The sequence below is a fragment of the Chrysochloris asiatica genome, unplaced genomic scaffold, assembly GCF_000296735.1.
Source record: "Chrysochloris asiatica unplaced genomic scaffold, ChrAsi1.0 scaffold00089, whole genome shotgun sequence".
Taxonomy (NCBI): domain Eukaryota; kingdom Metazoa; phylum Chordata; class Mammalia; order Afrosoricida; family Chrysochloridae; genus Chrysochloris; species Chrysochloris asiatica.
The window spans coordinates 9,038,822-9,063,709 of NW_006408607.1; the positions used below are offsets into that span (position 1 = coordinate 9,038,822).

The window sequence follows — 24,888 nt, forward strand, 5'->3', positions numbered from 1 at the left end:
TTTTCTAGTGGCAGTCTTATGGGAAAATGCCTTATGGTACAGGGTATTAAGCATTGGGCTGCTAACCACAAGGTTGGTGGTTCAAATCCATCAGCTACTCCATGGGAGAAAGATGATGCTGTCTGTTTCTGTAAACATTTTGGTCTCTGAAATGCTTCTACTTTGTTCTATAGGGTTACTATGAGTCTGAATCTACTCAACAACAACAACAACAACACAACTTTCAGATCCTTGGTAAATGAAACCCAAGCAAACCCACTGCTATCCAATTGACCCCAACCCATACAGCAATCCTTTATGTGGTTTCCTTGGGTGTAAATCTTTACAGGAGCAGAAAACCTCACCTTTCTTTCACGGAATGACTGGAAGGTTTGAACTGCTGAACTTGTGGTTAATTGTTGTTTGTTGTCAAGTTCTGTCCTGTTTCAACTCATAGTGACTCTGTGTAGGGTTTACATGAAGCTACTGGTAGGGTTGAACTGCCAATTTTGTGGTCCAGTGCCTATTCCATCTTTGGCAGTTCTTATTTCATTTTTCTGAGAGGCAAATAAATCTGTTCCTTAACTTGACTATTCTATTCTTGTTTAATTCCCCTCTCATCTGTCCGTTCATTGCACTGTGGTAGTTTACATGTTGTTGCAATACTGAAAGCTATGCCAGAGATTGTTTTAACTATCACCAGCGTTACTCATAATAGACAGGTTTCAGCAGAGCTCCCACACTACAAGAGGCTAGGAAGAAAGACCTGGTGATCTACTTCTGAAAATTGGCAAATGAAAACCTTGTGGATCACAACAAATTGTCTGACTTGTTTACTTTGGACATGTCTCAGGAGGGATCAGTTACGGTAAGAGGACTTCATACCTGGTGATGGAGAGGGTCAGTGATGGTGATGCAGGCCCTCAGCTAGATGGAGTGGCACAAATGTCCCAACAATGGGTTCAACCTGCTCATGATCATGATGATGACACAGAATCTAGTAGTGTTTCATTCTGCTATACTTCAGGTGTATATGAGTCAGCATGGACTCGACAGTAGCTGTCTGTCTATATGTGATTTAACTACCTATCATCTATCTACTTACCTATCTACCTGCCTCATCTATCATTTCTCACTATCTTTTTATCTATCATTATCTAGCTCTCTCTCTAAATGTAGATTTCTTTTTTCACTTGGAACTTTCCTTTTCTTTACTAGTAATAAACATATGTGAATTTTATGATAGATTAACACACATTAAACTCTTTACTTATTGGAGGGTAAAAACAGACTGGAAATAATGATGATAAAATACACTAGAAGTAATAATGACAGTAATAATGAAGTAATAAAATATGCTTTCCTTAAATAGTGAACGATTCTTTCATTTAAAATATCTGTTTCCTAGTGAAGGAAACAGCTCTATCAGTTGAAACAATGTCATGTGTGAGCACACCGTTCAGCAACGTTTCCTGGACTAGCCAATAACACTGGTATAAACACAGCACATCATTTCAATTGACCAACTGTTCTGAAATTATCTGACCAAGCAGAAAGCATTAATCCGAATCCTGTTACAAATGGACATTGAAATAGGGTCATGGACCTTGGGGAAGATGAGGAAGAATCATTTTCTCTCTGATTTGGAATGGCCTTTTTTATCATTGTTCAGTGTTTTTCCTCATTTTATTTGTAACTAATGGCATACTGCAGTTCAGGTCTGCTGGTCTTAATCTACAAACTAGGCCATTAGCCGTCCCAGTCTGCATGATAGCATGCCAATTAAAATTAGGAGATTAAAGAGTAATGTTCCTTGCCCAAGACTAGTTTGCATACCAATGACAATTTCTCTAGCTATTGAATGAAGACTTAAATGACAGTGAACTTGGTATTAAATTTAGGAGACAACAGGGAAAGGTTTGATGGGCCAGTCTGCTAGGGGCTGGGACTTCAAAGCCATTTAACACTTGTTTTATGATGAAATATTTATCCATTTATTATTGTTTTACTTTCAACAAATGTTTATTAAAACTTCATCTAAATTAAAAGGGAGTTGGAGTGAGGGACAAGATTGCTGAATTCCAATATTTGTCTATTCCAAAAAGACATTCAGAGCTTCAGTTTTTCTCTCTGGGAGATACAAAGAAGGATACCCAGCCCTGCATGACAGCAAAAGGTGGAGAGAAGATACAATAAATCAGTTTGGGATGCAATCTTAAATTTTTTAAGAAGATGCCTGAGAGGGAGGAAAAAAAAAAGGTTTAGAAACAAGAAATGGAAATGCATTTCAGTGAGCTTAAATAATGGAAAGTTTACTGTATACCTAACCCAAATAAATCGAAGGGTCTTGTGTATTTCTTTATCTAGTTCTCTTTTATCAGTGAGGTCCAGTATCCAAAGTAAATTTAATGGGAATTTTATGATCTTGTTGGGCCTTTTGAAGAACATTTAAAGTAACCAAATTCATAAACCATAAACAACACTTTCTTCAAATCCCCTTCTTGTTTCTTCCCAGTTCTCCTCAGCACTTCTGAGAGCCTCTTTCTCAGGAAACCATGTTCACAACGCTTCCAGATGCTCAGACTCTCCAGAATGTTTCTCTGTCTCTTTTTGGAAGTTGATTTTGAATACAAAAGCACACTGGGGATAAGCCAGAGGGGTTGGAGCTGGATTGTCTGGGGCAGCCACAGTGGTGGGGTGGGTGGAAGGGCCAGGCTGGCTGTACAAACTGTTGTTACTGCTGATGCTGTTTCTTTGTGGTTGCTTTGTAGGGAAGGTCCTTGGCATTTCCTCTAGCTGCTAGGGCTGTCTCCTTTGTCTTTTCCTTGACTTCCTTGACACTTCAACAAGTGTTTTGAAAGGGGTTTCACCTTGTAGTTTGGCCAAGATATATGCAAAACCCTTCATAGTCGTGGTCATGTTTCTTTTAAACTGGGTCCAAGTAAATTCTTGGACAGTTGTGGAGATGCCAAACTAGCTTGAGGAGACCCAGGTTTCCCAGTGGATTTTGGTCTGGGCTCTGTTAATCAGAGTTCATACAGTAAACACACAAACTTTCTTCCACCACCATCAGCCAGGTCTAATCCTGTGGTTCACAATCGAGTCCTCCAGGATGTACACTGAGTGAGCAACATTGGAGGCACCAATTGCTCGGCTCAATGGGGCATCCTGTTGGTCTTGGTCACTTGTCTCCAGGATAGGAACTTCTGGTCAGGGGTCACCTCCTGGTGTACTGTGTCCTCTATCAAGACTTATTTGCTGTAGGGACTTTTGTACTGCTGCCAGAAGGCAGTGACCCCTTGGTCCAGGTACTCCTGAGAACACTCTGAACTAGGAAGTACTTCTCCTTCGTACCAGCCAGGGTGGACTCAGCACTCAGGCAGCATCAGGGGTTTGAAACAGCTGACATTGAGGTTGAAACCTACTTTGCAGCCCAGAGCATTAACCCACAGCACCATACCAGGAGGATTAGCAAATTGCAAGGTGGTGTGTAAGGAAGTAAATAGTGCAATATATCTAGTCTAGAAGATATGCTTAAGCTTCTCTAAAGTATTGTAGTTGCAGTAAACTCATTTTAGACATCAATCCATTAAACTTTGCACTAAATCCTGATTCTGTATTGCCTACTTTGAGTACTGGTTCTAGGATTATTTGGACCAAACCTAAAACCATAATTCAATGAACCTGCTTTTATACTCCAAGATTACAAGAACTTCTGTGACAATTGCAGAACATTTGCCCTTTAAGGAAACGTTTATGTGGAGAAAGCAGGGTTAGTGCAATATAACCCAAACCCAAACCCATTGCTGTTGCATTGATTCTGATTCATAGTAAGAAACAGTAGTGCTGAAAATCAGGAGAAATTCCAAGCTCCCAGTGGAATGTATTCGGAAGAAACTAGTGTTTTACTTTCTTTTGCACTGGCACAATTTTCATTAATCTCACCAGGAAACCATGCTTTTCTAACTGTAGTCATCAGACTATTGAACCTATTCCAAACAGGTATGCTACCCAAGCAAACCAAACCCGCTGCCATCGAGTTGATTCCAACTCACAGTGACCCTGGGTAAAGTTTTTGAAGTTGTAAATCTTTATGGGAGTAGAAAGCTGCCTCTTTGACCTGTGGAGCAGTTGGTGGATTCAAACAGCTGACCTTGTGGTTAGCAGTCCAGCATGTAATCCACTAGGCCATCAGTGCTCCTGAGTTATCCTGCAGGTATCTAAAGCTTCACAAGTCACCAGTAGTACACAGTACTTTCTCCCACACCCCAACCCAAACCAGAAACATTGTTCATTCTGCATTCCTCAACAGAGACTATGTGGGAAAGTTCTGGGCCATTTGTAAAAGTCAGTTTTGGTAGCAGACACAGCATAATGGTTACAAGTCAGGCTGCTAATCTCAAAGTCGGCAGTTCAAGACTACTAGCCATTCTGTGGGAGAAAGATGAGGCTTTCTGTTCCCATAAAGATTTACAGTCTTTACAGGGTCACTATGAGTTGGAACTGACGCCATGGCATATAACTACCACCACCACAGGTGTGAGAAAAGTGTAGCAAAAGGGAGAGGGAATATTAGGGTTGTGGTGGGGTGAAGATGGGTTTGAACTTTTTCCTAATTTAGTAGTTATACTACTTTTTCTTGAATGAGGTGCTCTCATTGAATCATAGAAGTCTCCAGATTTATAGAAGCCAAATATAGATACAAAAAGTATAACATTGTTATAGAAACATTTCCAAATTATCTTAGTGACAGCTTGGAATACACATCACACACATACATACACATATATCCATCTACACATGTATCAGTTTTACCTAAAAGGTAGCAAGAATATTTGGAAGAGTCTTCCCATCTCCTTTTAATATGTACATGGAATATTAACGTCCTATGATATCTGTGACAGAATGTGAGGAGCAGTTGTTTAAAATGTGTTTTGTGGTCTGTTCACAATGATACAAACTGTCTGGTCCAAGATTCTAAACTGGCTTCATCCATAAATATGATTAAGTTCCATAATAACCATGAAAGCCACATTTTCAATAGCAGTTAATTGTGACTTGGGTAGATATAAATATTAGTGACTGGAACAGATGAACACATCCTTTAAAGATAAATGCTTGCACAAATAATGAGCAAGTATGCCTAGAAGCCATTTCATGGGATTTTTTTCCCACTGATTCATTGCCTGGTTTTAACTAGGGATTTCTAGTTAACTGTGGGACACAGTTAATTGAATATAAAGAGCAGCACCTGAAGTCATAGGTACAGACTGTGAGAGAGAAGGTAATGGGACAGGAGTGGGGTCACGGGCACTTGGGTCATGTTGTCATGTAATTTAGTAGTGCCTTCAGGTCTTGCTTAAGACTGATCTTGTGTATCCCACTTTCACTTAATGATGGAGTGCTGCTTTATACATCCAACTTTATGACTCTCGGGTCAGATAACACTCAATTCATGATAGGTAGCTTAAGTCTGGTGATAGTTAAGATTCTGTGTCCACTTGACTGGACCAGGATTCTCAGTGGTTTGTCAGCTAAGATGTCATAATTACTCATGATGAGATTGGATGTAATGAACTCTAGGATGAGATCTCTTGTGAGCAGCCAATTGATTGAAAGAAAGTTTTCTTGGAGGTGTGGTCTGCTTCCTATATTATGGACACACAGGCAAAGTTTTGTTGTTTTCTGCTGTCTTGATCCTGCCTATGGCTCGTCATTCCAAGGGCCTGCTCAATGGCCAGCCATTTCTGGAAGTCAGCAGCAGCCTGCCATCTTACCTGCCCAACTTGCCTACCTATTGTCTGCCCTACTGGTGATCTTGGTCCATCTGACCCATGGACTCGGTTCTTGCATACCTCTATAATACTTTCTATTCTTCAACTGGGCTCAATAATTCATTACAATGGCCAAACACCATACTATCAGTTATGGGGTTTATTAGGGAAGTTAACAGATTACAGGTCAGGTCAGAAACGCTGATGGCACACTTCTTCCAGTCAGGATGTGTCCCCTCAGCCATGCCCACTGGTGGGCATCTCTCTGCCTGGCCAATGTTATAAAAGTCTTTAAGGGCTGGTGATAAATGACCATAGGGCATACCACTTTACCATAAGTCTCAGTCTGAAGGCACTCAGCTTTAGCACCATGGGTCAGCAATAAAGTGCCAGAAGTCATCCCACACTTCTAACAAGCCTCTTGTCCAAAGACACTCAACTTCAATTTTTCCATGGACTAGGAAGCTCTGTCATTTCATGCTCTGGCTCTTAGCTCTGCTGCTGCTGCTATTCTGTCACTCCTATAGCATCATAGATTTTTGAATACGAGTTGAGGATGTTCAGTGCTCAGAGATTCCAGGGTCCAAAGGACACACTCTACAACTTGATCATCTTCTTTGATTGTAGAGGGATTCTTTTCTTCTGGTTTTGAAATGGCTCATTTTATACTAATGCTGTAGTTTCAAGTCTGTCAGTTTGTCATACTATGGTGGCTTGTTTGTTGTTGTGATTCTGGAAGCTTTGCCTCTGATATTTTAAACACTAGCAGGGTCACTATAGGCAAGTTTCAGCTGAGCTTCCAGACTAGGAAGAATGAGAGGTGGAATATTTAGCCACTGAAAACCTTATTAATAGAAGTGGAATATTATCAGATTACACCAGAATATTGAATAGTGAAACTTTATGCAGAGAACCAGAATATTGTCATAAATAATGCCAAAAGATGAGCCACTCAGGTTAGAAGGCACTCAAAATAGAACTGAGGAAGAGCTGCCTCCTCAAAGTAAAGTTGACCATGATAACACAAATGGAGTAAAGTTTTTAGGACCTTCCTTTGTTACTGGCACACAACTCAAAATGAACAGAAACAGCTATAAACATCCATTAATTACTGGAACATGGAATGCACAAAGTATGAATCTAGGAAAATTAGCACTTGTCATAAATGAAATGGAACACATAAACATAGATATCTTCAGCATCAGTGAGGCAAAATGGGCTGGTATTGGCCATTTTGAATCTGACAGTCATATGGTTTACTACGTTGGTTGTCATGGTTAGGGCTTATGTCAACTTAACCAGGCTAGGATTCCCAAAGCTTTAGCAGTTGGGATGTGCTTATTTCCATGGTGATAAAACCTAATACAGGCATAGTGAACTCTATGATGAGTGGCTATGTACAGTCAATCAATTAAAAGGATGCCTCCTTGGGGGTATGGCCTGCTCCCAATATAATGGATACATGGGAAAGGCTCTCTCTGTCTTCTGGTGAGGACTTGAGACTCTACAGTTGAAAGCCATTTTGTTGATTATATATATGTTGTACTGGTTTTGCTTCTTTAGAAAACCTGGCCTAAAACACCAGGAATGGCAAATTGAAGATAAATGGAGTTACATTAGGCATTAAAAATAACATTTCAAGATCTTTCTTGAAATATAATGCTATCTTCCTTGTAGGCTTTCATATGCCTACAAGGAAGAACACTTAATACCAATATTATTCAAATTTACACACTGAAGGACCCTGCTCCTGATCAACAAAACGGCATTGCAGCTAAACCAAGTGATGCTGAATAAAGTCCTGCTTGAACTTCCTGTTTCCAGAAAGCTTAAGTCTTTATTACACCAAGAGACCCTTCCCCTGGTAATTTCAGGTTTCAGGAAAATTTCCATAACCCCGTCCATTGAAAACTCACCAGAACGGTACTCGGGACCACACCACCTTAAATACCCCTGTCTGTAAGAAACAGATGGGCTCTTGGTCTCTTTTGATGACTTAGAGTACCCCCTCCCAGGCTTACTCTCAATAAACCTGCCTGCTGTTGAAGCCAAGACTCTCTCCTCATCTCTTTCTTTCTTATTTCTTACACATACCAATTGTTAAAGCCAGTGACAATGACATTGAAGAATTCTATCAACTTCTTCAGTCAAAAATTGTTCAATCATTTAGCCAAGATATATTGATAATTACTGATGATTGGAATGCAGAGACTGGAAACAAAGAAGAAGGATCAGTAGCTGGATGGTATGGCCTTAGTGATAGAAATGATGCTGGAAATAGCATGATAGAATTTTGTAATACCTATTTTAAACAACATGAAAGATGACTATTCACATGGATCTCACCAGATGGAATACACAGAAATGAAATCAATTGCATCTGTGGGGTAAACCAGTGGAAAAGTTCCATATCACCAGACAAAACAAGGCCAGGGGAGACTGTGGAACATACCATCAATTATTCATATGCAAGTTCAGGCTGAAGCTGAAGAAATTTTAAACAAGTCCACGAGAGCCAAAATATGATCTTGAACACATCCCATCTGAATTTAGAAATCATCTCATAAACAGATTTGATGCAATGGAAACTAATGACCAAATACCAGAAAAGTTGTAGAATGACATATAATCATGATGTAGGAAGAAAGCGTAAGGCCATTAAGAAGACAAGAAAGAGGGAAAAGACCAAAATGGATGGATGAATAAGAATCTGAAACTTGCTTGCCAGCATAAAGATGCTAAAGAAAAAGGAAGAAATGAGGAAGTAAAAGAGCTGAATAGAAAATTTCAAAGGTTAGCTTGAGAAGACAAAGCCAAGTATAACAATGAAATGTGCAAAGACCTGGCATTAGAAAATAAAGATGGAAGAACATACTCAGCATTTCTCAAACTGAAATAACTAAGAAAAAATTCAAGTCTCGACATGTAATATTAAAGGATTGCACTTTAACATAAACAGTGGACTGCAAAGTGAGTTTGAACTACAAAGTCAGTGGTTCAAACTAACCAGCCACTCCTCAGATACCCTATCTATCCAGGGTCACTATGAGTTGGAACTGAATCAACGACACTTAACATCATCAACAATAACACGGGTAAAGTTTTGAATTATGAAGAAGCATCAAAAGAAGATGGAAGGTATATACAAAGTCAGTGTGTCAAAAATAAATGGTCTCTGATCAATCATTTCAAGAGGGAGTATAGCATAAGATCAAGAACAATGGTAATGAAGAAGATGTTTAAAGTGTACTGAAGGAGTTGGCAAAGAACAAGATTCCAGACTGATGGAGTACAATTTGAAATCTTTCAACAAACTGATGCAGCACTGGAGGCACTCACTCATCTCTGCCAAGAATTTGGAAGACAGCTACCTTGTTAACTGACTGGAAGAGATAGATATTTGTACCCATTTTAATGAGAGGTCACCCAACAGAATGCAGAAGTTGTTGGAAAATATCATTTATATCACATGCAAATAAAATTTTGCTAAAGATAATTTTAAAATGTCCACAACAATACATTGACAGAAATCTGACAGAGGTTCAAGCCAGGTTCAGTCGAAGATTTAGAATTTAGCCAGATGGATCTTGGCTGAAAGCAAAGAATACCAGAAAGATGTTTACCGGTGCTTTATGACTATGCAAAGGCTTTTGTGTGGATCATGACAAGCTATGAACAACATTGTGGAGAATGAGTATTCCAGAACAATTAATTGTGCTCATGAGGAACCTGTACAGAGATCAAGAGGCAGTCCTTGAACAGAACAAGGGGCAATGAAGGGCTTAAAATCAGGAAAGGTGTTGGTCAGGGTTGCAGTCTTTCATCATACTTATTCAATCAGTATGCTGAGTAAATAATTCAAGAAGATGGATTATGTGAAGAAGAATGTGGCTTCTGGGTTGGAGGAAGACTCATTAACAATCCGTGATATGCAGGTGCTGCAACTTTGCTTGCCAAAAACCGAAGAGGTCTTAAAATGTTTCTGTAGATCAAAGACAGTCTTCAGTATGGGTTGCACCTCAATGTAAAGAAAACAAAAACTTCACCACATATTGAATAAATAGCATCATTATAAATGTAGAAAAGATTGAAGTTGTCAATGACTTCATTTTGCTTGGATCCAATATCAACACTCATGAAAGAAACAGGAAAAAAAATCAAATAACATTTGGAAAATCTGCTGTACTAGTCCACTCTAAAGTGTTCAAGAACAAAGATGTCAGTTTGATGATGAACGTGAATCTGACCCAAGCCATGGCATTTTAAATAACTTCATATGCATGTGAAAATTGGACAGTAAATAAGGAAGACCATAGAAGAAGTGATGTATTTGAGTTATGGTGTTGGAGAAGAATATTAAAAGAAGCACAGTCCAAATGCTCCTTGGAAGTCAGGATGATCAGGCTTTGTCTCTCATACTCCAGACATATTATCAGGTAGGATCAGTCCCTTTACCAAGGACATCATCCTTGGTAAAATGGATGGCTAGTGAACAAAGAGGAAAATCCCAATGAAATGGATCAGAACAGTGGCAGCATCAGTGGGCTTATGCTGAACAATGATTGTGAGGACGATGCAGACCAGGCAGTGTTTTGTCCTGCTGTGTGTAAGGTTGCTATCAGTCAGAAGTAACTCAGTGACACCTAACAACAACTGTTCTGACTTATCTTGTAAAGATTCACCTGAAGGACAAGGACTTTCTTTATACTAAAGCAGTTCTGTAAACTCAAATCTAATTTAATGTAGGCTACCACTTAATCCATTTTAGTGAACAAACCAAATAAACTATTTTCTAACCAAAATATTGAATGAAGAATCTGTGCAGAGTGGGCTCATCTCAATAAACTCATACTGATATACTGTCATATTCCTTGTGCCATTCCCACACATATTCCCCAGGTTTCTGTTTGCATATATGTTTCAAAACCAAGCAGTTCTTTTGGAGTATGGCATACCTCCTAAGTGGTCACACTTCAACTCTTGGTGTTCATTGGAACTTAAGTCTGGTTATAGGCCTAGAAATAAAAATGTGTAGTGGGTGTTGGTTTTGGGAACACTAAACCATGTTTGTAAGACCTATACTTCAGGGGATAGTTCCACAGGTAGTATCTCAGACAAGCTCTCTTCTGACACAGTTGGGTTGTTTTTGTTGTTGTTGTTAGGTGCCATCAAGTTGGTATTGACTCATAGCGACCCTATGCACGACAGAATGAAACACTGCCTGGTCCTTGGCCACTCTATTTTTGCTACGCTTGAGCCCATTGATGCTGCCACTTTGCCAATCGATATTCCTCTTTTTCTCTGATCCTCCACCTTACCAAACATGATATTCTTCTCCAATGACTGGTCCCTCCTGACACTATGTCCAAAGTATGACAGTTGAAGTTTGGCCATCCTGGTCTCCAAGGAGAACTCTGGATGCATTTCTTCCAACACAGATCTGTTGGTTCTTTTGGCAGCCCATGGCACTTACAATATTCTCCTCCAACTCCGTAACTCAAGAGCATCAATTCTTCTATGGTCTTCCTTAATCACTGTCCAGCTTTTGCATGCATATAAAGTTATTGAAAATACCATGGCTTGGGTCAGGTGCACCTTAGTCCTCAAGCTGACATCTTTGCTCTTCGACAATTTAAAAAGGTCTTGTGCAGCAGATTTGCCTAATGCAATATGTCATTTGATTTTTTGACTGCTGCTTCCATGAGTGTTGATAGTTGATCCAAAAAGAATGAAGTCCTTGACAACGTCAATCTTTTCTCTGTTTATTGGTCCAGTGGTAAGGATTTTTGTTTTCTTACATTGAGATGCAATCCATATCAAAGGCTGTGTGGTCTTTGATCTTCATCAGGAAATGTTTTAAGTCCCCTTCACTTTCTGCAAACAAGGTTCTATCATCTGCATATATCAGGTTGTTAATGAGTCTTCTTCTAATCCTGATGCTACGTTTTTCTTCATAGAACCCAGCTTCTTGAATTATTTGCTCAGCATACAGGTTGAATAATATTGGTGAAAGAATACAACCTTGTCACACACCTTTCTTAATTTGAAACCATTCAGTGTTCCCATGTTCTGTTCAAACAACTGCCTCTTGGTCCAGGTACAGATTCCTCATGAGCACAATTAAGTGTTCCAAATACTCATACTTTGCAATGCTGTCCATAGCTTGTCATGATCCACACAATAGAAAGTCTTTGCATAGTCAATATCTTTCTGATAGTCTCTGCTTTCAGCCAAGATCCATCTGATGTCAGCAATGATATCCCTCACTCCACGTCCTCTTCTGAATCCACCTTGAACCTCCGGAAGTTCTCTGTCAATGCATGCTTGCAGCCATTTCTGTATTACCTTTAGCAAAACTTTACTCGCATGGGGTATCAAAGAGATTGTCTGATGATTTCTGCATTCCGCTGGGTCATCTCTCTTTGGAATGGGCACAAATATGGATCTCTTCCAATGAGTTGGCCAGATAGTTGTCTTGCAAATTTTTTGGCATAGATGAGTGAGTGTCTCCTGTGCTGCCTCACTTTCTTGAAAGATTTCAAGTTGTATTCCATCAATTCCAGGTGCCTTGTCCTTTGCCAATTCCGTCAATGCACCTTAGACTTCCTCCTTCAGTATCATTGACTCTTGATCAGATGCTACCTCTTGAAACGTTGAACTTCAACCATTTCCTTTTGGTACAGTGATTCTGTGTAGTCCTCCCATCTTCTTTTGATGCTTTCTGCATAATTCAATAATTTGCCCAGAGAATCCTTCAGTAATGAAAATTGAGGCTTGAATTTTTTCTTTAGTTCCCCTAGCTTGAGAAATGCTGAGCATGTTCTACCTTTTTGGTTCTCTGACTCCAGATCTTTGCACATTTTGTTGTAATATTTGACTTTTTCTTCTCAAGCTGACCTTTGAAATTTTCTGTTCAGCTCTTGTACCTCTTCATTTCTTCCATTTTATTTAGATGGGGTTGTTGTTGTTATTGTTAAGTACCGTTGAGTCTGTTCTGATTCATAGTGACCCTGCACAGGGTTTCCAAGGCTGTAAATCTTTATGGGAGCAGAAAGCCTCATCTTTCTTGCACATAATGATTGGAATGCCGACCTTGAGGTTAGCAGCACGATTCGTAACCACTACACTGCTAGAGCTCCTTTTAGATGGTGTAGAGGTATTCTTTTTTTAATGGAGAGGCTGGTTTAGCTGATAAAGCTAAATGAATATCTTCAGAATGTAGTGATTCAATGGAATGTAGGGACCTAATGTCCTCACCTTCCAGATTATCTGTCTTTATATCCCCATCTCAAGTTTCACGATCCCATTTCATTGGAATCAATACCCTCACTTTAACTTCAGACACCATCTGAAGTTGAGAATTTAATTGGTGTTGTAGTCAGTTACTCAGGATAACACTGTGGGCTTACATTTTGGCAGTACTCTGTTACTTCCCAAAATAAGGCTTTCTTTCAGGATATAAGTGGCAACTTCCGTGTTTTGTATATGGCATTTGAACTGGGACTCTGGAACATGGAGCACATCCCTTTCTTTAACCATCTGTCCAGCAAAAGTAGGAACAACCAACCATCTTCCTTATATTTCTCAGTCTGACAAAATTGTAGTAAAGTATCAAACATACAGTCACCTAGAGCCTTGTCTCTAACAAATATTTGATCCACTGGTGGTGATTTTGTCATGTTCGTTGTGCCATAATTTCACACTCTTAATAGCCATTCCCATACATACTCCACAGGTTTCTGTTTGTATGTATGTTTAAAAACCAAGCTAGCTCAGGCCATGGATTAGCACTCTCTGCACTACTGGATACAGAGTTACAGTGCATTTCACACATGCCAGACTTGAGAAACTGAAGAACGTTGATCCTGATCAACAAAATGACATTGCAGTTGCCCCCAAGTGGTGCCAAATAAAGTGCTGCTTAAAATCTCAGGTCTCCTGAAAGTCTTTATATCAGCAAGAGACCCTCCCCCACATAGTTTCAGGTTTGAGGAAAATCTCCATAATTCCGCTCATTGGAAGCTTGCCAGAACTGTACTGGGGACCGCACCGCCCTAAATACCCTAAATACCCAAGTCTGTAAGGGACAGGTGGGCTCTGGTCTCTTGTGATTTGAGTGCTCCCCAGGTTTTCTCTCAATAAACCTGCCTGCTGTTGAAGGCAAGTTTCTCTGCTTATCTCTTCTTTCTTATTTCTTACAGAAACAACTCTGAAACTCATCCATAGTATTTTGTTTCTCTAAATGCACTATCATGTTTGGTAAAGTGGAGAGTCAGAGAAAAAGAGGAAGCCCCCCAATGAGATGGATTGGCAGCATTGATGGAGTCAAGTGTGGAAACAGTAGTGAGGTTGGCCCAGGATCGGGCAGTGTTTCGTTCTGCTGTGTATAAGGTTGCTATGAGTCAGTACCGACTCGATGGCACCTAATAACAACAACAAGATGCACTATTGGTACCAAATGTCTGAGGCAGGGTTCTCTAGAGAAATAAGACCAATTGTTAAATGTGTATAGAAATGCAGGCAGTCCCTCAAATACAAATGAATCTCATTCCTAAAGTCTGTCCTTAAGTTGAAAGTATAGCAAATATTAAGTGTCCTGGTATGGTGCTGTGGGATAATGTGCTGGATTACAAGGTCAGATTGAACTGCAAGGTTGGCAGTTCAAACTCACCAGTGGCTCCTTGGGAACTATATATAGCATCACTCTGAGTCAGAACCAACTCTATGGCACTTAACAACAACAACAAAGCACATATTTGTCTTAGTAAACAGGGTACATTTCTATGCATAAAAAATATTAAAAATGCACATCCAGATACTGGAAAGAATCTTTAACATAATAATATAGTAATAATAATAAGTTTTGATATGTGTTGTTAAATAATACCCATTTGTTATTTTAAACTATTGTATGTATCTAAGATAGTTAACATATTAATTAGGCTTTATGGGGGTTGGTTTATAAACTACAAGCTGTACACAGATATACTTTCTTAATACAGGGACTGCTTGTATAGAGAAATATATTTCAAGGAAATGGGTCAGGCAGTTATGGAGGCTGAGGGCTAAAGGCTGCTCTTGACATATGTGATTAAAGGAGATGATTGACTCACTATCTGTGGATCAGGTGGTAGACTGCTGGCTCTTGTCCCAAGAACTGAAGGTCAGAGAGTCATGAGCTAAATATAGAATCTAAAGAGAGTGGGCTTTGCCAGAAAGTACATATATATTGGGTGTAGACCACACCCACAAGGATTTACCTCCAACTGATTGGTTATTCATATCAGATCACAAACTAGAGTGTGATTTCATATTAGCTGCCAAATCACTGCAAATCATGACCTAGCTAAGTCAATACATAACATTAACCATCACACACCCACTAGTATCTTTGTGTATTTATTTCCTACTTTGTACTGGGGTTGGTTTGTGTGACAAACTGAAGCAAGTAGAAGTGGTGGTTTGTGATTCTGTGATTAAGTTATTAAAAACACTCAGGTGTCCATTTTGGTTGCATGAGCCCTCTCTTGGATCTCTTGCTCTTGAGGAAGCCAGTTTTCATCTTGTGAGCATTCCTATGAAAAGGCTCACATTAGGAGCAAATGAATTCTTCTACCATCAGCCACCTGAATAACCTTGGTAACCTTGGAAGTGAATCCTCCAGCCCCACTTGTGCTTTCAGATGACCCCAGTTATAGTCAAAAGCTTGACTTCAACCTCATAAATTAAACATAACCAGCTAAACCCCTTCCAGATTCCTGACCCTTAAAACACTGTGTGATATAATAAATGTTTGTTTCAAACTCCTAAACTTGTTAAGGGTGACTGCTGAAGAAATTTGTCTGAAGTTTGTAGCCAAGTCCTTGTAAAGGCGTGTTGTAACTGATTTAAGATTAGAGCTACAAGTACATGATTTACTGCTTAAGTCAAGGCAGGAGACATTTTGAGTCCATTGTGACATCCAAGCATTATTTTATTTTATTATATTACTCATCTTAGGATAGAGACAAGCTTTTACCTAATTTTATATGCCCATAAAAAGCAAACAAGTATGATTTAAAAACAAAAGGTCTTTGAGCATCTGCATAATATTCCTGTTTGTTGCAGTCTATCTTTTAATGGTACATACAGGCCTTTGCTCAGCTTCCCTTCATAAAATAGGACACAGGCATTGACTTTTCTTTTTTTTTCTTTTTTTTTTTTGAATTTCAGGAGAAGTAAAACCATTATCTGGCAATGACAGACATATATTAGACTGACTGTGTTTCTTCCCAAGTGCCTCCCAACACACGCACACTCAGACCAAACTCTAATATAAGATAAAACCTGATAGGTATGTCACTGGAGGTATAGATTTCAAGGTGCCTTACATATTTGGGAAACTCATTTGGAAATTCTGGGCAATTTTAATAAGCAGGTCCATCATCTGAGTGAAGCAGGAGGTCAGCTGGGCACACTGAGGTGGAACTGATTGACCAAATTGCCAATGGCCACAGAATGATCCAGCAACAGTCTGGAGCCAGAAGGACAGAAACAGCTGTATCAAAGCTGCACTGAAATCTGTCTCTAATTACATCCATTCAGTGAAAGCTTGCTTATTTACCATTGGAGAAGGGCTCATAATGGCATTTACATCTTTCATCTTTTGGGCTCATAATGACATTTACATCTTTCATCTTTCCAAATAATTTTGTCAGGGGTTTTCTTCCCCTAGGTTTGAAGCACCAAATGTTGAGAAACTGTATTTTCAGAATGTCCTTTTTCTTTCCCGATGCAGTGGGAAATCATCTAGTAACTATGAATGCTAAGAGGTTGTTGTCTTCATGAAAAAGAGAATGAGTTGGTTCTCTAAGGCACGACTGTATTTGTGTTGTTGCCGTAGGAAAATGAACCAGCCAAAGTTCTTCATTTATCTGATGGCAGCCAGCCCAGGTTCACTATATGTTTCTGAGTTAATCCTAGTGATTGCCACTGGATACAAATTTCCACAGTTCCATCGTGGATAATGTACTACTCCATTTGTACAGAGAGTGACATTAACAGGTCAATAAAGACCTCGTAAAATGCTTTATATGCTGATGTCAAACATGCACATAGCAGGACGGTGGCAGACATGAAACACGTTGGTTCTGCTAAATGGTGTTCATTTTCAGGGCCTTGTCAGTATTGTTTTGTAACATAAAGGAGTGTTCTCATGACCCATGGGAATTGTATTTTTTCCTGAAGCCTTAGTGTTAGTCCAACTGCCTATTTGAACTCTGAAAAATGACCTTCAGCATTTTCTGGATAACATCCTAGTTACAGTGAGTGGATTTGGAACCAGATGGATACGAGCTCCATTCTGTCTTTCTTTCTTGAGTCATATGAGCACAAATTTCATAATTTTACTGAGCTTTGACATTTGTAATCTGCTAACTAGGGACAGGTAATTGGGAAGAAGTACAGCCAGAAAACTTTTTGGAAGCAAGGATGGTGAGACTTCATGTTATGGACCTTGGACGTGTCATCAGGAGGACAAGTCCCTAGAAATGGGCATCGGAGTTGTTACAGTGGAGAGACAGTGAGAAAGAGGAAAACTCCCAATGAAACGGATTGACACAGTGGTTGCAACAACAATGGGCTCAAACAGAAAAGATTGTGAGAATGGCAGTGTTTCTATTGTACATAGGTTCACTATGAGTTGAGACCAACAACTGGGAACTATAATATGAATAAAGTTAAGGGGAATGTCTTTTCACTACTCTGGTTCCTAGGGAGATATACATCTGGCTTCATTAATACATGCAAAAGCTTAGAACACTGTATAGCACAATTAAGTACTTAATAAATGGTCATTATGTTATTGGAGTCCTGATGTGGCGCTGTGGGTTAATGTGCTGGACTGCAAAGTCAGTTTGAATCACAAGGTCAGCGGTTCAAGCTCACCAGTCACTCCTCGGAAATCCTATACAGGGTCACTATGGGTCAGAATTGACTTGACGGTACTTAACAACAACCAAAACATTGCTATTGGTAGATTGACACAGTAGCTCCAACAGTGGGATCAAACATAACAACAATTTTGAGTATGGGGTGACCAAGCAGTGTTTCTTTCTATTGTACATAGGGTTGCTATGGGTCTGAAATGACTTGACAGTTTTTAAAGTGTTGAAGAGCAAAGATGTCAGCTTGAGGACTAAGGTGCGCCTGACCCAAGCCATGATATTTTCAATAACCTCATATGCATATGAAAGCTGGACAGTGAGTAAGGAAGACAATAGAAGAATTGAAGCATATGAGTTATGGTGTTGGAGGAGAATATTGAAAGTGCCATGGGCTGGCAAAAGAACCAATAGATCCATTTTGGAAGAAATGCAGCCAGAGTACTCCTTGCAGGCCAAGATGGACAAACTTCATCTCTCGTACTTCGGACATATTGTCAGGAGGGACCAGTCACTGGAGAAGGAGATCATGTTTGGTAAGGAGGAGAGTCAGGGAAAAAGAGGAAGACCCCCAATGAGATGGATTGGCCAAGTGGCAGCATGGATGGACTCAAGTGTGGCCACAGTACTGAGGTTGGCCCAGGATCAGGCAGTGTTTCCTTCTGCTGTGCATAAGGTCGCTATGAGCCAGTACCAACTTGATGGCACCTAACAACAGCAATGATAACAATTGTTAATGATTCTTAGCTTCATGTTGCTAATTGAGAAACTGAGGCATAATTAATACGAACTCTGGCTGTATACCTAGTCTTATACATCAGTTGCTCCTTGGAAACCCTAGACAGCGTCGCTATGAATCAGAACTTACTTGATGGCACTTAACAACAACAATACCCATATCTATGAATTCATTGTGAAAGCAAGATTATATGTTTCAATTCTTTTAAAAATTATTATTGTGGTAAATATGTGTGAAGTAAATCATCTGCCTTCTTACCATTCTTCATGTGTACATTTCAGTGACTTTATAATTATAATTTTGTTCAATCATTAACTTTATCCAATTCCAAAGTTTTCCATCATTCTTAAAAGAAGCTCAATGATCCTAAAGGATGTTCCAGGTGTTACTTTCTGATCTGTTGTGATTTCATAACCCTCTTGACATGTTGTTGTTAGTGTTAAGTGCCATTGAGTTGGTTCTAACTCCTAGTGACCCTGCATAGGATTTCTGAGGAGTGGCTGGTAGGTTCAAACTGCAGACCTTGCAGTTAGGAGACCAGTACTTATCCTGAAGCACCGCACTAGGACCTGTGTAGAAGACATTCTTGCAAATTTTATGTTAGCAAAACATAGGGTAAGTTTCTACTCTCAGTCTTCTTTCCTCCAGACAGGGAGAGACCATGAACTTTTAAGATACCAGTCATTACTCACCAAAGCAGGATGCAGAACATAGTGTTTATGGACATGTTATGCCACTTGACCATGTTGTACCCCATGACAGTGGTCCAGAGCCCCCAGGCCCAGCAGCTTATTCCTTCAAGGAGTTTGGCAATGTTTAAGAAGTTTTCATAATTTTCCCCCTGTATGCATCACCACCTTCATGGATATATTTTCAGCAAAGGTGCAAATATCCTTTGTCAAACTTTTATATACTTTTGGGTATACTCCCACTATTCTTCCACACATGTTGAGGCTGCATGTCTCTCCGTGTATCTACCCACGTTGTTGTTGTTAACTTTTGTTGAGTCCATTCTGACTCATAGCGACCCTATATAGGGTTTCTGAGGAGTGGCTGGTGATTTGAACCATGAACCTTGCAATTCAAACTGATCTTGTGGTCCAGTGCTTATCCTAGAATTCCACACCAGGACTCCATCTACCAATGTTGTTATTGTTAGGTGCCATCAAGGCAGTATCGACTCATAGCAACCCTATGCATAGCAGAATGAAACACTGCCCAATCCTGGGCTAACCTCACTGCTGTTGCCACACTGAGTCCATTGATGCTGCTACTTGGCCAATCCATCTTTCTGGGATCTTCCTCTTTTTCTTTGACCCTCCACCTTACCAAACATGATATCCTTCTCCAGTGACATGTCCCTCCGGACATCACTGTTATTGCAGGATTTTGTATTTGAGTGTTTCATGAGAGGAATGAGGAAATAGTGATGAAAAAGAGAGAAAGATAATGAGAGACCAAGAGGGAGAGACAGAGAGAAAGCAACAGAGGGAGTAGTGACAAATAATAGAAGTATTTGAATAAGAACAGCAATCAAAAAAGTACTGAGAGACAAAAAGAGACTTTGTTTGATGATAGTTTACAAATAAGCACAGATACCAAGAAAGATGAGCTTTCTCTCCCTTGGTATTGGTCAGATGCACATATGACCCTCTGATCATTCTACTAAGCTGCACAAAAGTTATGAATTTTATAGTCTCCCTAATGGTGTCCTTGCTGTCATCTTGCTGCATCCATACCAATCATCCCGTTGTTCCTAAAGAAATGTTTGATAATGGCCATTTCTAGTTATATTACTTCTCTGCTTAAATCCCTTTGCTGACTCCCCACCGGAGCAGTTCCTTGTCAGGACCCATCAATGTACTGGGATAATCTGTGAGGTGTGCACCAGATATCGGCTACTCCTGGTTTGGCGCTATAGGATCAGCACTACACTGTGAGCCCTAAGATTAGATGTTCAAACACACCAGCTGCTCCCTGGCAACTCTATACTGGGTCACTGTGAGTCAGAACTGATTTGATGGTACTTAACAACAATAAGGAACTCTGGTAGCATAGTGGTTTTGAATTGGGCTGCGGACCTCAGGGTCAGCAGTTTGAAGCTACCAGCTGTTCTGCGGGAGAAAGATAAGGCTTTCTGCTCCCGTAAAGATTTATAGTCTCAGAAACCCTGTACAGAGTCACTATGAGTTGGAACCAACTCCATAGCACATACAACAACAACAACAACAATTGAGTTACAATAGCCAAGACAAATATCGATGAACTATTTCAAACGGCCATCACCCATCTGTCAGTTTGTTGTACTGTGGTGGCTTGTAAGTTGCTGTGATTCTGAAAGCTATGCCACCGGTATTTTAAATACCAGCAGGGTCACCTATTGTGGACAGCTTTCAGATGACCTTCCAGACATAGACAGACTAGGAAGAAAGATTGATGAAGTACTTCCGAATATTTAGTCACTGAAAACCTTATGAATAGCAGAGAAACACTGTTAGATATAGTGCCAGAAAATGAGCCCCTCAGGTTGGAAGGCATTCAAAAGGCAAGCGGGGAAGAGCTGCCTCCTCAAAGTAGAGTTGACCATGATGACACAAATGGAGAAAAGACCCTGGGACCTTCATTTGCTGATGGAGCACAACTCAAAATGAAGAGAAACAGCTGTAAATATCCATTGAAAATTGGAACATGGAATGTACGAAGTATAAATCTGGGAATATTGGAAGTTGTTAAAAATGAAAGGGAATGCACAAACATCGATATCTTAGACACTAGTGAGCTGAAATGGACTGATATTAGCCATTTTAAATCTGACAAACACATGGTTTACTATGCTGGGAATGACAAATTGAAAAGGAATGGTGTTGCATTCATCATCAGAAAACACATATCCAGATCAGTCATGAGGTACAACTTTGTTTGTGATAGGATAATATCCATGTGCCTACAGGGAAGCCCAGTCAATACCACTATTATTCAAATTTACACACCAACCACTAAAGCCAGTGAGGATGAAATAGGATAATTCTACCAATTTCTTCAATCTGAAACTGATCAAACATGCAATCAAGATGTATTGATCATTACTGGTGATTGGACTGCAAAGGTTGGAAGCAAAGGCGAAGGATCAGTGGTTGGAAAATATGGCCTTGGTGATAGAAATGATGTTGCAGAACGCATGATAGAATTCTGCAAAACCAATGATTTGTTCATTTCAAATACCTTCTTTAGACAGCATAGGAGATGACTATGTACATGGACCTCACCAGATGGAATACATAGAAATCAAATTGACTACATCTGCGGAAAGAGATGATGGAAAAGCTCCATATCATCAGTGAAAACAAGGCCACGGGCAGACTGTGGAACAGACCATCAATTACTCATATGCAAATTCAAACTAAAGCTGAAGAAAATGAAAACAAATCCATGAGAGCCAAAATATGACCTTGAATTTATCCCACCTGAATTTAGAGATCATCTGAAGAACAGATTTGATACATTAGACACGAATGACGAAGACGAGAACAGTTGTGGGATGACATCAAGAACATCATACATGAAGAAAGCAAAAAGTCATTAAGAAGACAAGAAAAAAGGGAAAAGACCAAAAAGGATGTCAGAAAAGACACTGAAATTTGCTCTCCAGAGTAGAGATGCAAAAGCAAATGGAAGAAATGAGGAGGTCCAAGAGCTGAATAGAAAATTTCAAAGATCAACTTGAGAAGATAAAGTCAAATGTTACAACAAAATGTGCAAAGACCTGGAATCAGAAAACCAAAAAGGATGAACACGCTTAGCATTTCTCAAGCTGAGGGAACTGAGGAAATAATTCAAGCCTCGACTTTCATTATTGAAAGATTCTCTGGGCAAATTATTGAATGATGCAGAAAGCATCAAGAGAAGATGGAAGGAATACCAAAAGGAAATGGTTAATGTTCAATTGCTTCAAGAGGTAGCATATGATCAAGAGCCAATGATACTTAGGGAGGAAGTCCAAGGTGCATTGAAGGAATTGGCAAAGAACAAGGCACCCGGAATTGATGAAATAAAAGTTGAAATGTTTCAAGAAAGTGAGGAGGCACAGGAGGCACTCACTCATCTCTGCCAAGAAATTTGCAAGACAACTATCTGGCCGATTGATTGGAAAAGATCCATATTTGTGCCCATTCCAAAGAGAAATGACCCAATGGAATGTGGAAATCATCAGACAATCTCTTTGATAGTCCATGCGAGTAAATTTTGCTAAAGGTAATACAGAAATGGCTTCAAGCATACATTGACAGAGAACTTTCAGAGGTTCAACCCCGATACAGAAGAGGACATGGAACGAGAGATATTGCTGATGTCCGATGGATTCTGGCTGAAAGCAGAGAATATCAGAAAGATGTTTACCTGTGCTTTATTGACTAGGCAAAGGCTTTCGATTGTGTATCTGACAAGCTATGGACAACATTGCAAAGTATGAGTATTCTGGAACACTTAATTGTGCTCATGAGGGATCTGTACCTGGACCAAAAGGCAGTTGTTCGAACAGAACATGGGAACACTGCATGGTTTAAAATTTAAAAAAGGTGTGCAATAATGTTGTATTCTTTTACCATACTTATTCAACCTGTATGCTGAACAAATAATCCAAGATGCTGGGCTATATGAAAAAAACAAACAAAAAAACATGACATCAGGATTGGAGGAAGACTCATTAACATTCTGAGATATGCAGAGGATACACCCTTGCTTGCTGAAAGTGAAGAGGACTTATAACATTTACTGATGAAGATCAGAGAGCACAGCCTTTGGTATGGATTACATCTCAACGTAAAGAAAACAAAAATCCTCACCACTGGACCAATAAACAACATTCTTATCAATGGAGAAAAGATTGAAGTTGTCAAGAACTTCATTCTTGGATCAACTATCAACAGTGACGGAAGCAGCAGTCAAGAAATCAGATGATGTATCGCATTAGGCAAAACCTTTTAAAAGTGTTGAAGAGCAAAGATGTCAGCTTGAGAATTAAGGTGCGCCTGACCCAAGCCATGGTATTTTCAATAACCTCATATGGATGCAAAAGCTGTATAGTGAATAAGGAAGACCGTAGAAGAATTGATGCCTTTGAGTTTTGGTGTTGGAGGAGAATATTGAAAGTGCCATGGGCTGCCAAAAGAACCAATAGATCCATTTTGGAAGAAGTGCAGCCAGAGTGCTCATTGGAGGCCAAGATGGCCAAACTTCGTCTCTCATACTTCAGACATATTGTCAGGAGGGACCAGTCACTGGAGAAGGATATCATGTTTGGTAAGGTGGAGGATCAGAGAAAAAGAGGAAGACCCCCCCAATGAGATTGATTGGCCAAGTGGCAGCATCGAGGGACTCAAGCGTGGCAACAGTAGTGAGGTGGGCCCAGGATCATGCAGTGTTTCGTTCTGTTGTTCATAAGGGTCACTATGGGTCAGTACTGACTCGATAGCACCTAACAACAACAACAAGAACAATTTCAAACGTCATTTTCACAGATTTGAACTCCACTATTATTTCATGAATGGGAGGACAGTCAATGGGTCACGGGTGTGTAATCATCAGTCAATCCTTTCTGTGTAATGGGACACTTAACACCGCCATCAATGTCATCAATAGTAATGTCATTGCTATTATTTAACTCACAAATTGGGATTGTTTGAAAATATATTTCCTGTATTTCTCCTCCAACTGTCATATATTTCACAGTTGAAAAGCATCTGTCTACTGAATAAAGCAGAGTCCATAAAGTCTAAACAAAGGCTTCCCTGATTGTATTTTATTTATCTCTTTAGACAAATCTATGAGGAACATTCTCCCACTTCACCCACTTATTCACGCTACTCTCTCTGTTTGCAGTGTTCTTTCATACCCCCTCCTCTCTCAGCTTGGTAAACCCTAGAATTTAAGAACAAGCCTAAGTATAAGTACCACGTGTCTGTGAAGTCTAAAGCAATGCTCTCCTCCATTGTAGAAGGGAGTACTCACCTCACATAACTACACAAAATCTGAAAGTAAAGGGGGCTTACTCTTAATCATTTATTTTTCACTTCTCATTTGTGTCATCAGATCCCAGTAGGAACTACCTATGGTATCAGGCAGGATAGTCCAGGGCAAACTATGGGAACAAATGACTCCAACATCTCATAGTTTGTCTGCAAAGTACAGGGCTGCTTGTTTGTCATACTCAATGATCATCATGAGTAGATGTGGTCTCTTTCTACCTCATCCTTCAGAGATTCAGCACAGGTAAACAACTGCTCTCTTCCACATAATTGGTTACTGTGTCAGAGGGACAAGGGAGAGCCTTGTGTAATCAACGACATTTCAATGTCATTTCTAGTCCTGATCCATTAATCATAACTAGTAACATCATCTTATCCAAAAAGATCCAGAAACCTCAGTACATGGTTTTTTTTATCACAAAAGACAGAGATCCAGAAATAGTTGGCCAATG

The 24,888-nt window shown here is 39.7% G+C and overlaps 1 pseudogene; it reads right to left on the minus strand.

The window, feature by feature from the left end:
* Positions 1-2,203: 2,203 nt before the first annotated feature.
* LOC102836344 lies at positions 2,204-19,158 on the minus strand (annotated as a pseudogene).
* Between the last annotated feature and the right edge of the window lie 5,730 nt (positions 19,159-24,888).